The sequence below is a fragment of the Hylobates moloch genome, unplaced genomic scaffold (assembly GCF_009828535.3).
Source record: "Hylobates moloch isolate HMO894 unplaced genomic scaffold, HMol_V3 SCAFFOLD_7, whole genome shotgun sequence".
Classification (NCBI taxonomy): Eukaryota; Metazoa; Chordata; class Mammalia; order Primates; family Hylobatidae; genus Hylobates; species Hylobates moloch.
Window position 1 is genome coordinate 125,997,559 of NW_026652282.1, and position 12,430 is coordinate 126,009,988.

The window sequence follows — 12,430 nt, forward strand, 5'->3', positions numbered from 1 at the left end:
AAATAAATAAATAAATAAATAAATAAATAAATAAATAAATAAATAAAAGAAAATCAGATATTGAATCAGTTGTAAGGATACATATGAGGGAGAAAATCGGTCCCTGTTTGCAAAGGCAAACCAAGTCTCATGTGCAGTAAGTTCAATTGCTTTGGAAAAGTTCAGGGGGAGTCCTTTATTGGATAGAGTGTAATGTGCATGGTTTAAGATTCCACTGGATTTGTAATTAAGTCTCTTTCTAAAAGGCTTGTTAGGAAGCCCTAAATAACTGGAGTGGACATAAACCCTTTATTTGAGATGTGAAAGCTATTAAGATATCCAATCCAAATAGAGGAAGCCTGGAATGTTCCCTGAGGAGTGAGAGGGCAAGTGAGCAGTTTCTGCGCAAGAATGGGTAATCCTTCTGAGCACATGAAGGTACTGCCTGCATCTTCAGTTCCCGGATTTACATGATGGAGGGTTACCTTTTCTCAAACGTTCTAAGCTCTCTGTTTAACCCTCCAGCACTATAATAATACCTTGCTTGTAACTAGTGAGTACAGTTTTAAATAAGCATATTATAGTTTTCAAAAGTTCATTGGGAAAATCTTTTCTCACAACGTCGTTAAATAGATAAGAAAACTGAGGCCCAGAGAGGTGAAAGAACTTGTCCAAGGTCATGCCAAGGCTTAAATCCAGGCTGGATTCCCTCTCAGCTCAAGGTCTTTCTCCCACAACCCAGCTTCATAAGACGGTGGTTTGTTTGTTTGTTTTGTTTGTTTGCTTGTTTTTGTTTTTTTGTTGTTGGTGGTGGTGGTTTTTTTTTGAGACGGAGTCTTGCTCTGTTGCCCAGGCTGGACTGCAGTGGCGGGATCTTGGCTCACTGGAAGCTCTGCCTCCCAGGTTCACGCCATTCTCCTGCCTCAGCCTCCCGAGTAGCTCTGGGACTACAGGCGCCCGCCACCACGCCCGGCTAATTTTTTGTATTTTTAGTAGAGGCAGGGTTTCACCGTGTTAGCCAGGATGGTCTCGATCTCCTGATCTTGTGATCCGCCCGTCTCGGCCCCTCAAAGTGCTGGGATTACAGGCGTGAGCCACCGCGCCCGGCCGAGACGGTGTTTTGCTCTGGTCTTAATAGTGTGGACTTTGTGTTCCCTTTTTGTTGCTGTTGTTCTGGTGTTTGTTTGTTTGTTTGTTTGTTTGTTTGTTTTTATTGAGATGTAATTCATATACCTCATTTGCCATAATATTCACCCTTTAAAGTGTAGAATTCAGTAGTTTTTTGTATATACACAAAGTTGTGCAATCATAATCACTATCTAATTTCAGAACATTTTCAACACCCCAAAAAGAAGCCTCATACCAATTAGTAGTCACTCCATACTCCCCTCCACCTTCCAGCTCCTAGAAACCATAAATCTGCTTTCACTCTCTATGGACTTGTCTATTCTGGACATTTCACCGAAACGGAATCTTACAATCTGTGGCCTTTGCATCTGGCTTTTTCCCCTTAGCATAATGTTTTCAGGTTCATCAATGTAGCAGCATGGCTCAACACTTCATTCCTTTTTATGGCTGAATAATATTCCATTGTATAGATATACCACATTTCATTTACTCATTCATTGGTGGATGCTTGAGTTCTTTCCACTTTTGACTGTTGTGAATAATGCTGCTATGAACATTTTGGGTTCTCTTTTAGCCCCAAGCAGCCCTGGCCCAAGTTAGACAGGCAGAGGGCCTCTTAGTGCCAGCTCACACCTCCCCTCTCCCCCAGGTAGAGCTGGACAGCCAGCCAAGGCCTGTTCCAAGCACTCCAACTTTCTCTGGCCAATGCTTCTCTGAATTTATTAGATCATTTGTTAAAGCTACATGAGACCATTGGTTGATACTCTAATGTATAAGACTAGCAAAATGAGAATTTGATGCAAACCCAATAAGAATGAAAATGTCTTTCAGTTTGAATACGAGCAGAACATTCTCAATTAGTTTCCACATGTTTGGAGACAACTACCTCTTCATAGGAAGTTACATAGGAGCCTCTTGGCTGCTTCACCCATCTAGGCCCTCCCCCTCCTGCTGCTCCCATCCCAGCAGCTTAATGAAGTGGGACTACATTTGACTCAATTCTGGAAAATAAAAACAAGCCCAGAACCCAGCTTTACTACTAGTCAGATATGTGACCTTGGGCAAGTTACTTAGCCTCTCTGTGTCTCAGCTACCTCACTATAAAATGCAGATAATCACAGTGCCTCACGATAGGGTTGATAGGAAAGTTAAATGAGATAATGCATATAAGCACTTAGAACGCTACCCAGAACAGCGTAAGCATTCAAAAACCACTGGCTATTACCATGATTAGTATCCTGAAAGTTTCTAATACTCTGTCTAGACTCTACTCTGTTGCACTTCTATCGAAAACAGGGGCTCTATGCGATATCAGGAGACTCTGCACCCAGCACACCCAGGCTCCAATTCCTGGCAGAAGCCAACCAGCGGGCACTCACTAGCATCCCAGGCCCCTGTGAGTGTGTCAGATGGAAAGGGACATACAGAGTGACTTGCCTTTTCACTGCCCCCCACAACCCCCGAGATGCTTCACTGACACAGTTTGTATCTTTTTCCAGAAGAAAGAACAATCAAATTCCTTTACATCGTTTCAGTATGAAAGTAGGAAGTATGGCTGGCCTAGAAATAGGTGAGATCCCAAGTGCATAGGTGGCTGGGAGAGCTCAGGCAGGAGAAATTGGGTTTCAATGGAGCGTGGGGCCAGTCCAGGCTAAGGCAGCTCTGGTTCCAGGTTGAAAGTGGGGCCAAGACTCCAATGGTAAGGTTCAATCTTCAAAGGAACTGAGTAGGGATTTAGGCAGGAATCAAGTCATTGGAACCGAGAACAAGCCAAGTCACAACATTGGCCAACTCAAGGGCAGTTTGAGACAGGTACTGATTTTTTTCCTAACCAGACTGCGTCCGGTCACATTTACTTTACCAACTTGGAGCCACCGTTCACATTTGTTAAATGAATAGAGAGAATGATTGTCCTCTCCAAATCCCCCAGGCTTCATTCATCGTGGTTAGAACCACTTTATCTTCTCCCTGTGCTGGAGTCCCTAGAGAGAGCAGGACACTTCCGTTTCCTTTAGTGCAATCAGGGGCTCACCAAAATAATTAGCAGCCAGTAGTTCCAGGATCTCAGTGTCTGATAAAGACTGCAGGTTAGGTGGTTCAAATCAAAGGGTGACCAGGGAGACAAGAAGCACATTAATTACTTGTAGTAACACTTGGACTCCCTTCCCCTTGTACATTTATCTGCTAATTAGAGCTTAATGAACAATATCCATTTTCTTAGCTTCTCATTCTAGCCAAGCATGAACACCCGTGCATTTAACGACTGTCCCTTTTATTAATCATCCTCATGACTTCTCATGCAACAAGCCCTCCTCCACTTGCTCTGTGAGTTCTGCTTCAGCCACCCCACTGCAGGACATAGGCCATGGGTACCCATTAAGGCCCAAACCAGTCCTCTTTCCGAGAACCCTGCAGGTCCACTCAGCTCCTAATAGTAGCTAACACATATGAATGTGTGCTTTCTAGATGCCAGACTGTTCTGAGTGCTTTGCTCATATATTCTCATTCAATCTTCACAATAGCCCTATAAAATAGGCACTATTACTATGCCTGCTTTACAGATGAAGAAAGTGAGGCCCAGAGGGGTTAAGTCACTTGCCCCAGGTCACACAGGTAATAAGCGGTAGAGCCAGAAGTCTAACTTGGGCAGTCTGGCTCCAGAGTCTGTGCTTTAACCACTGTGCCTCATGGCTTATTTGCAGGCCACACCTGGTTCCTGACTCTAGAGCACTGGGTCTCAAATTTAGTGCACGACAGAGCAGCCGGGAGTACTTAAGAAATTGCAGCTTTCTAGGCCTTCCCCTAGAGAGTGTGACTTGGCAGGTCTGGACGGGGGCCCTGGAATCTGCATGTTTCCCAAGTGTCTCAGGTGATTCTAATGCAAGCAGCCCAGGAATCCCTTCTAGAGAAATCCTGCTGTTAACGCAGCCCTGCCCCCAGCCCTTGGCAATTTAAGGAAGTCTAGGTCTGTCATCCAGTGACTCCTGCCGAGTTTGCTCTTGAGGGTTTATATACTAGTCCCTGCCGGGACTTTATAAACTTGTTCTAGTGTATAAGATCTTGCTTTGACCCTCAGACTAAACCCTACCCTCTATCACGGTTCTGGTGATGCGGTTCCCAGCCCAATGCCTGATAATAACCTGACCAGCTCCCTGAAAACAGGGCAACCAGAGGCCTGACTATGGCCACCTTCCTGCTGCCAAACTCATCCTGATGGCTTGCCTGAGTAGGGTTGTCTATTTATCAAAAACACAGGATGCTCAGTTCAATTTGAATCCCAAGTACATTCTTAGTATAAGTATATTCCATGCAATATTCGGACATATTTATACTCAAAATTATCCACTGTTTATCAGAAATTTAAATTCAGCCAGATGCCGTGTATTTCATCTGGCAGCTCTATGGCTGCGGACCACCTGTAGCTGACCCTAAATGAGCCAAATATGAGGACTTGGCATTGGTTGGTAACGGGATTTTCTTTCTCCCCTTCCCCCCAACAAGGGGCTCAGTCAACCCTGGGGAGCAGGAACTATTGATTCAGGATTGGAGGGGCCCAGTTCTGGCTATCAACTTGCCATCTGCCTCTGGCGGATACTGATTTGATATATTTCCTACTCGCTTTAGCCAGCCTCCTCTGTTTGCTCAGGAGATTCACAACCCATCCCTAAAAACATACCTGTCTCCTGTTTGCCTGAGTAGTACGCTACTGTAGAATTGCCCCCGTATGTAGCAGTTTGCAAATTGACCCTGGCATTTGAGGAATGTACATACTGTTTTGAATTGGGCTTATATTTGAAACGACTGTGTGTTTTGTATCCATGCCATCTCGTAGGTATGCTGAGTCTCTCTCAGAACCTCAATTTCAGCTGCCCTGGAAGACTTAGCTTTTGGGGGTCCTTCCCAGGACTCCCCCAAATCAATTTTGTATATTCCATGTAACATATCTTCTGAGTCTGACCATCATAAAGCTACCTCCAAATGCAGACAACATCTATCTAGCCATTTTCACATGATGTTATAATGCACGAGCAGTCAGAAAAAGAAAAGTATACTTTTATTGAAATAGCTTTGTCACCTAAGTCAGAGGATTGGGACTCTGTTATTACATCTGTATCCATTCTAGTCAGAGGGAGGCCCATGAGTGAAAGGTGGGGAATTGTATGTACAGGCAGCACCTCCTCAAGGTAAGTATTACTGGAATGGACAGGAAAGTGTGTGGAGGGCCCAAGGGGGAGATGTGTCTGTCTGGAATATTAAAGAAGCAAAAGGACAAATTGCAATAAAACACGCTAGCAGGACCATTCATTTGGCTGTAGAGTCACCGAAGCAAATCATTGGAACTTTCTGTAAGTGGATGCAAATGAGGAAACAATCCCACACTAGCCTGGGTCAAAAAGACTCCAAGACTTCACCAATTTTTTTTCATTGCTGAGGCCAGCGCCAATTTGTAAGACTTAAAGCCCCAGGGAATTAGATTGAAGAGATATTGTAATTCCAGTGACACAGGGCCCACAATGAGCCCCCATTTGGAACAAACACCAAAAACACTTTCTGAGTCTCCCCTCTGGCCTCACCTGCAAGGCTCTGATCTGAGGAGCAGCTGATGACGTAGGCATCAAAAAGAAGCCCCCTTCCTCTCCTGCATCCTCAGAGAATTGCCTGCCGACAATTAGCTAGAAGTTCTGGTGCTTCTATCCTCTCTGAAACGGATAGTTCATAGTCAAGTTCCACTTTCTAGTCAAAATTGCCTTACGTCGCCAGTATGCTTCTCACTGTCTGCTTTCCGTTCTTACTGCGTGATAAAGACATACCCAAGACTGGGAAGAAAAAGAGGTTTAATTGGACTTACAGTTCCACATGGCTGGGGAGGCCTCAGAATCATGGTGGGTGGTGAAAGCCACTTCTTACATGACGACAGCAAGAGAAAAATGGGAACAGAAAAATGAGGAAGATGTAAAGGCGGAAACCCCTGATAAAACCATCAGATCCTGCGAGACTTATTCACTACCATGAGAACAGTATGGGGGAATCCGCCCCCGTGATTCCAGTTATCTCCCACCAGGTCCCTCCCACAACAAATGGGAATTATGGGAGTACAATTCAAGATGAGATTTGGGTGGGGACACAGAGTCAAACCATATCACTGTGACACATTACATTTTCCAAAATGAAAAAACAAACAAACAAACAAAAACAAAAACAAAAAACACAAAAAAACACATTCTTATGACTTTGCTTCCACTCGGCATCTCCTTTGGCTTTCACAGAAAACTCAAGTAATTTGATTGGAAAGGATTTTGAGGTGATCACCAAACCCTTTCCTTCCCTCCTTCCTTGCTGTCACATTCTACTGCATTGGAGAAGGAAGGCTGCTGGATCTCCAGAGAGGCAGAATTCAGCTGCCCTCCATGTGTGAGGAGTAGTAATAACCTTAGCTTGCTTGCTTTCTTTCTTTCTTTCTTTCTTTCTTTCTTTCTTTCTTTCTTTCTTTCTCTTTCTTTCTTTCTTTCTTCTTTCTTTTTCTTTTTTTTTTTTTTTAGATGGAGTCTCCCTCTGTCGCCCAGGCTTGAGGGAAGTGGCGAGATCTTGGTTCACTGCAACCTCCACCTCCTGGGTTCAAGTGATTCTCCTGCCTCAGCCTCCAGAGCAGCTGGGATTACAGGCACGTGCCACCACACCCAGCTAATTTTTGTATTTTTAGTAGAGACGGTGTTTCACCATGTTGGTCAGGCTGGTCTCGAACTCCTCACCTCGAGATCCGCCCACCTCAGCCTCCCCAAGTGCTGGGATTACAGGCTTGAGCCACCGTGCCTGGCCAGCTGCTCTTTTTCAATAGCATCTGTGTGTTATGCACAGTGCCTCATGTCATTTATTCCTCACAGAAACCCAGTAAGATCATTGGCATTGTTATGAGGGAACAAAGGCTCTGAGAGAAGAAGCCATCTTTCCTATCAGGCACATCTTCTCTTTCCTCAAACTTCCTCCCTCTCGTGTCTACTCCCAGTGAGGATAGACCCAGGAGCTGGGCTTGTGGTCAGCATGATGGGGGGATGGTTTACTCTGGGATGTAATTGACTAGCTGAATGCTTTCCCTGGGCTTAAGCTGGCAGAGAAAGCCTCAGGATCTCAGGTCTTATCCAGGTCCCGGAAGGTAGTCTTAGCTCCACCCAGTTTTCTTTGCACCAGCTGCCCTGGTGTGAAACGCTGAGGTCCTGGTAGTGCTGCTGTGCCTCAAAAGCTGAGCCAAAAGGCTGGCTGGGCATGCATGCCTTCCTCTACTGCAAGCACTGCTCCACCAACTCCCATGTGGAGAGGGGTGAGGGAACTTGGAACATACCCTTAAGCATCCCTTTGACCTTGCCTTTGAGTAGGAGTCAGTTGGTCAAATATCTGGGAATATTTGAGCTGCTTTTCTTGTTGCCAGGACAACCAAGCCTCTCTTTTCAGGCTGGCTACCAACAGCTATTCTTGGGCTGCTTTGGGTAGTGCTTTTTGTTACTGCTCTTAAGATATTCTTTCCTACCTTCAGGTCATGAAGATACTCTCCTATACGATCTCGTAAAAGCTTTCTAGTTTTTTCTTTCACATTAGGTCTCTATCTGGGCTTGATTTTTTTATGTACTGTGTGAAGTAGTACATAATTTTTATGTACTAATTTTTATACATGTATTTGTGTCTTCTTTATTTATTTAAGCAATATTTTGTAGTTTTTAGGATACAAGTCTTTCACTTCCTTGATTAATTTTATTTCTATGAGTTTTTTGTTTGTTTGTTTTGTTTTGTTTCTTGAGACAGAGTCTCACTCTGTCGCCCAGGCTGGAGTGCAGTGGCATGATCTCGGCTCACTGCAACCTCTGCCTCCTGGGTTCAAGTGACTCTCCCACCTCAGCCTCTCAAGTAGCTGGGACTACAGGCATGCACCACCACACCCAGCTAATTTTTGTATTTTTAGTAGAGACAGAGTTTCACCAAATTGACCAGGCTGGTCTCGAACTCCTGACCTCAGGTGATCCACCCACCTCAGCCTCCCAAATTGCTGATGTTATAGGCATGAGCCACCATGCCTGGCCAATTTTATTCTTTTTGATGCCATTGTAAATGCAATTGTTTTCTTAATTTCCTTTTTGGATTGTTCATTGTTAGTGTATAAAAACTAAATTGAATTTTATGTGTTGATTTTATATCCTGTAACCTTGCTGAATTTGTTTACTACTTCCAACTTTTTATTGTGTAACCTTTGAGGGTTTTCTACACATAAGATCATGTTGTCTGTAAGCATAGATAATTTTACTTCTTTTTTTTAAATTTGGATGCCTTTTATTTCTTTTTCTTGCCAAATTGCTTCAGCTAGTACTTTCAGTACTATGTTGAACAGAAGCAGTTAGAGTTGGCATCCTTGCCTCATTCTTGATCTTAAAGGAAAAACTTTCAGTCTTTCACATTGAGTATGTCGTTAGCTGTGGGATTTTTACTTATGGCTTTTATTATGTTGAGGTATTTTCCTTCTGTTTTATTCATAGTTTGTTTTATCATGGCATGGTTGTGAATTTTGTCAAATGTTTCTTTCTGCATCAATTGAGATGACCATGTGGGTTTTTTGCTTCATTCTGTTAATGAATATTCCACTGACTGATTTTTGTGTGTTGACCCATCCTTGCATTCTAAGAATAAATCCCACCTGGTCATGGTGTAGAATCATTTTAATGTGCCATTGAATTTGGTTTGCTAGTATTTTGTTTATATTTTGGCGTCAATGTTCATAAGAGATGTTGGCTTATAGTTGTATTTTCTTGTAGTGTTTTTCTCTGGTTTGGTTATCAGGGTAATACTGGCCTCATGGGATGAGTTTGGAAGGGTTCTATCCTCTTCAATGTTTTTGAAGAGTTTGAGGAGCATTGGTGTTAATTCTTCTTTAAATGTTTGATGGCATTCCCCATTGAAGGTTTTTGGTCCTGGACTTTTCTTTGTTGGAAGATTTTTGGCTGCTGAGTTAATCAACAGGTCCTCTGGATCTTGCAGTCACCTAGGAGGGGGCAGGTTTACTTTTGTTTTACCTCTACCTTGAGGTTATAGCTTTATATTGGGGTCCCAGTGTATTATGAGGGAAAATCTCCTAACAGACTCTTCCCTCCAGCCTTTGGCTTCTGAACCCCTTGCCCCATGAGGCTGTCAAATCCTAAGTTCAAGTTTGCCAGGATACCCTCAAAGCAAATGTTTTATTTCATGAAACTTTGTGAGCTATCATGTTTCCTTAGATTTCAGACTTGTAATTTCATTCTCTGTTTCAGATATTGTATGCTTCTAAGATTTTTAAAATATGTATTCTGTCTAACTTCTCTGGTTGTTTTCAGCAGATGAATTGGCCCAATTAACCTAGCCTGCCATATTCCTAGAATTGGAAGTCTTCAATCCATTTCATTTTCTATGAGGAGAGTTCCCACCGCCAGAAAACAGACATATTCTGGAGTGCATGGTCCAACTGCAGTATGTACAGACTTCCAAACCATTCCTTTCCCTGATTTTTTTCAGCCTCCCATCTCTCTCCTGTCCTCTGGATCTCCAAATCCTAATTGTCTGTAGAGCTCTTCCACAAAACTGGTTTCCTCCTTAACAGCCCCTTCTTCATATACTCCAGCAGACAGCTCCTTTCATTTCTATTTGTCAGTTGCCACTCTTTCATCTGCATTATGCCCTGCAAACAGTCACTGAAATCTCTCTATGAGAATATCTCATGTTCTCCTTGTGATCCTTGATTTACACTTTTTCCCTTTTATTATTCTTAGTGGCATCTCAGTAGGGCTTAAAGATAAACCTAAGCGCTCAGTCTATCATCTTTACATGGTAGCCCTCTTCACTCTTCAGGCCACTATAACCTGGATTTCATCTCCACCACTCTCTTGAAACTGACTTTGGCAAGGTCACTCAAAAACCACCTCTATGTTGCTAAATTCAATGAATATTTTCCATTAGTCATCTTCTTTGACATCTCCACAGTATATGATAAGATTAAGCATTCCTTTCTTGAAACAATCTCTTCTCTTTGTTTGCTTACATGACAACATACTCTCTTGACTCTCTACTTACCCCTCTGGCCATTTATTTTCCAGGTGCTGCTTTTCCTCTCACCAACATGTCAATGGGCAACTGAACTCAAGTTTAAAGGATGTGATCTCTATTTTTCATGCTATTCAACTTGAACAAATGGCCTTGACTCTGCAGACTTCAGTATATGACTTCTAGAAGCATTTCCAGCTCTAAGTTTTTAGAATTTCATATTTTTGAAGATCTTTTCAGGAATGGAAATGATAGTAAATAATTTCTATGAAAGCTTAGTAGGACCACACCAGTTCCAAACAACAATACTTAATGCTCTATTCTGGAGAAAGAGACTCCCTTAGAGAAGCAAATGCCCTTTGGGGCTCAGCAGCTTTTATTTAGCTGTGTGTGATGTGTGACCAAATGCTTTGTCCTAGACTTCCATCTTGTGTGGGACTGTGGGTTTAAGCAGAAGTATTTAGTAACCTTACCTGGGGCCATGTCAAAAAGAGGATTAGTAAAAGAATCACAGCACTGGTTCCTTCTTTGGATCACAGTGCGATATCCGATTTGACACAGAGATATATTAAGAAGGCCATCTGGAAAAATTAATTCCCAGCAAATGAATCATGTATCTTCAGTACTCTGTAGGAATTATGGGATATATCCTTTTATAATTTAGTATCTTGTATACGATCCAAAACCAAACCACTGTGAAATGTTGACGGTGAGGGGAAAGAAACTAGTTTTTTCCACCAGTCTTTTATTTTTGTGTCTAAAGTTCCCAGATACACTGCCCATTTTTCACTAGCTTAATTTTTCTTATGTGATATATGATTGCTTGGGAAAAATAAACAGCAGTTTATGCTCAAATTGAAGAAAAGATGTTACTCATTTATGGTAATGGTTTTTCAGAAAGAATTGAGAGATAACATATATCTGTAGCGCTCTCAAGATGACTTAGGCCTGATTTCGAACCCAGCACTGTCCAGCAGAACTTTCTGTGATGATGGAAGTGCTCTCTATCTCCAATATGGTAGCCACTAGCTGCCTGTGGCTATTGAACACTTGAAATGTGGGTAGTACAACTGAGGAAGTGATGTTTAAATTGTATTTAATTATTAATTAATTTAGACTTAGAGTTAAATATCCACATGTGGCTCCTGGCTACAGTAGTAGCCTGCAGTTATAGAGAATCGACTTTAGTGTTTTCCATCTATGCAATCTTGGAGTCAGAGTGCATATGAAAGTGAAGCAAATGGTTTCCAAGAGCCCTCTTGATTCTAAAGACTGCCCTGCATTCTGCCCCCACTGCCGCCCCCTCAGAGAAGAGTCATAAAAAATATTCTCCAAATAGCATGAAGCCAAAGAGGAAGTCAGAATGGCAGGACAGGCTGGCTGGTGAAACGAGAGCTGACTCCTGAGTCCATATCCACCCTAATATTTGTGGGGCCCAGGACAAGAGAAAAAATGGAGGGCCATGTGCTGTATGTCTAAATATTTAAGTTTTAATGAAGGTAACAAGACGTTAAATAAAAACGTGCTCTATTCTCCTAGCTTTGCAATTATAACTTCCTAATGACCAAAAGGGTAGGTCCAAGTTTAAAATTCTTAGACTCTTCAGAGTTCTACTCTTGAACTTGGACAGTCATCCCCCAACTCCTGGTTGAGGCTACTCCCTTTCTCTCCTCACTCCCACTCTATCCAACACTGTGAGGGGCTCCCTTTACATGCTTGTGGACACCTGAGCATGCACCTCCACACGTTGGCCAAACTCCCCACAAACAGCCACCACTTGGCCACATTTTGCACATTGTCAATGTCTCCGTTCACCTTCAGGAAGATGTACCTAAAAGCAGGCTAGGGGCAGTATGGACAGGGAATTCTTCAGTCCTGGGCAACTAAAGCAGGGTCTAGAAGTGCAGGGAGAGGTATCAGCTCTGGTCTAGTGCAACCTCTTGATCCTTTGGACTCCTTGACCCTGACATGAGTCATTCACTTCAACAGATATTGCTCTGGCCCTCCTCCAGCCTTGCCACCCCTTAAAGGGCAGGTCCCAGGGCAAGGGCCACTCCTGCCTAGTGCTAAGTGCAGTTTTACCTGAGTTTAAGACTGTGAAGAGTTATGATAAACCTTACCTTAAATCAGAGATATGGCCTCCACACTGTGCTGTGGAAGAGCTAGACTTGTGGACAGTATACCTGAGCTACTTTCAAGATGGAGTAACTGATGTGCCCAGAGAAAGTCCAGGCCTTGAAGGTGAGGGAGAGTGAGAGATGGAGGAGCT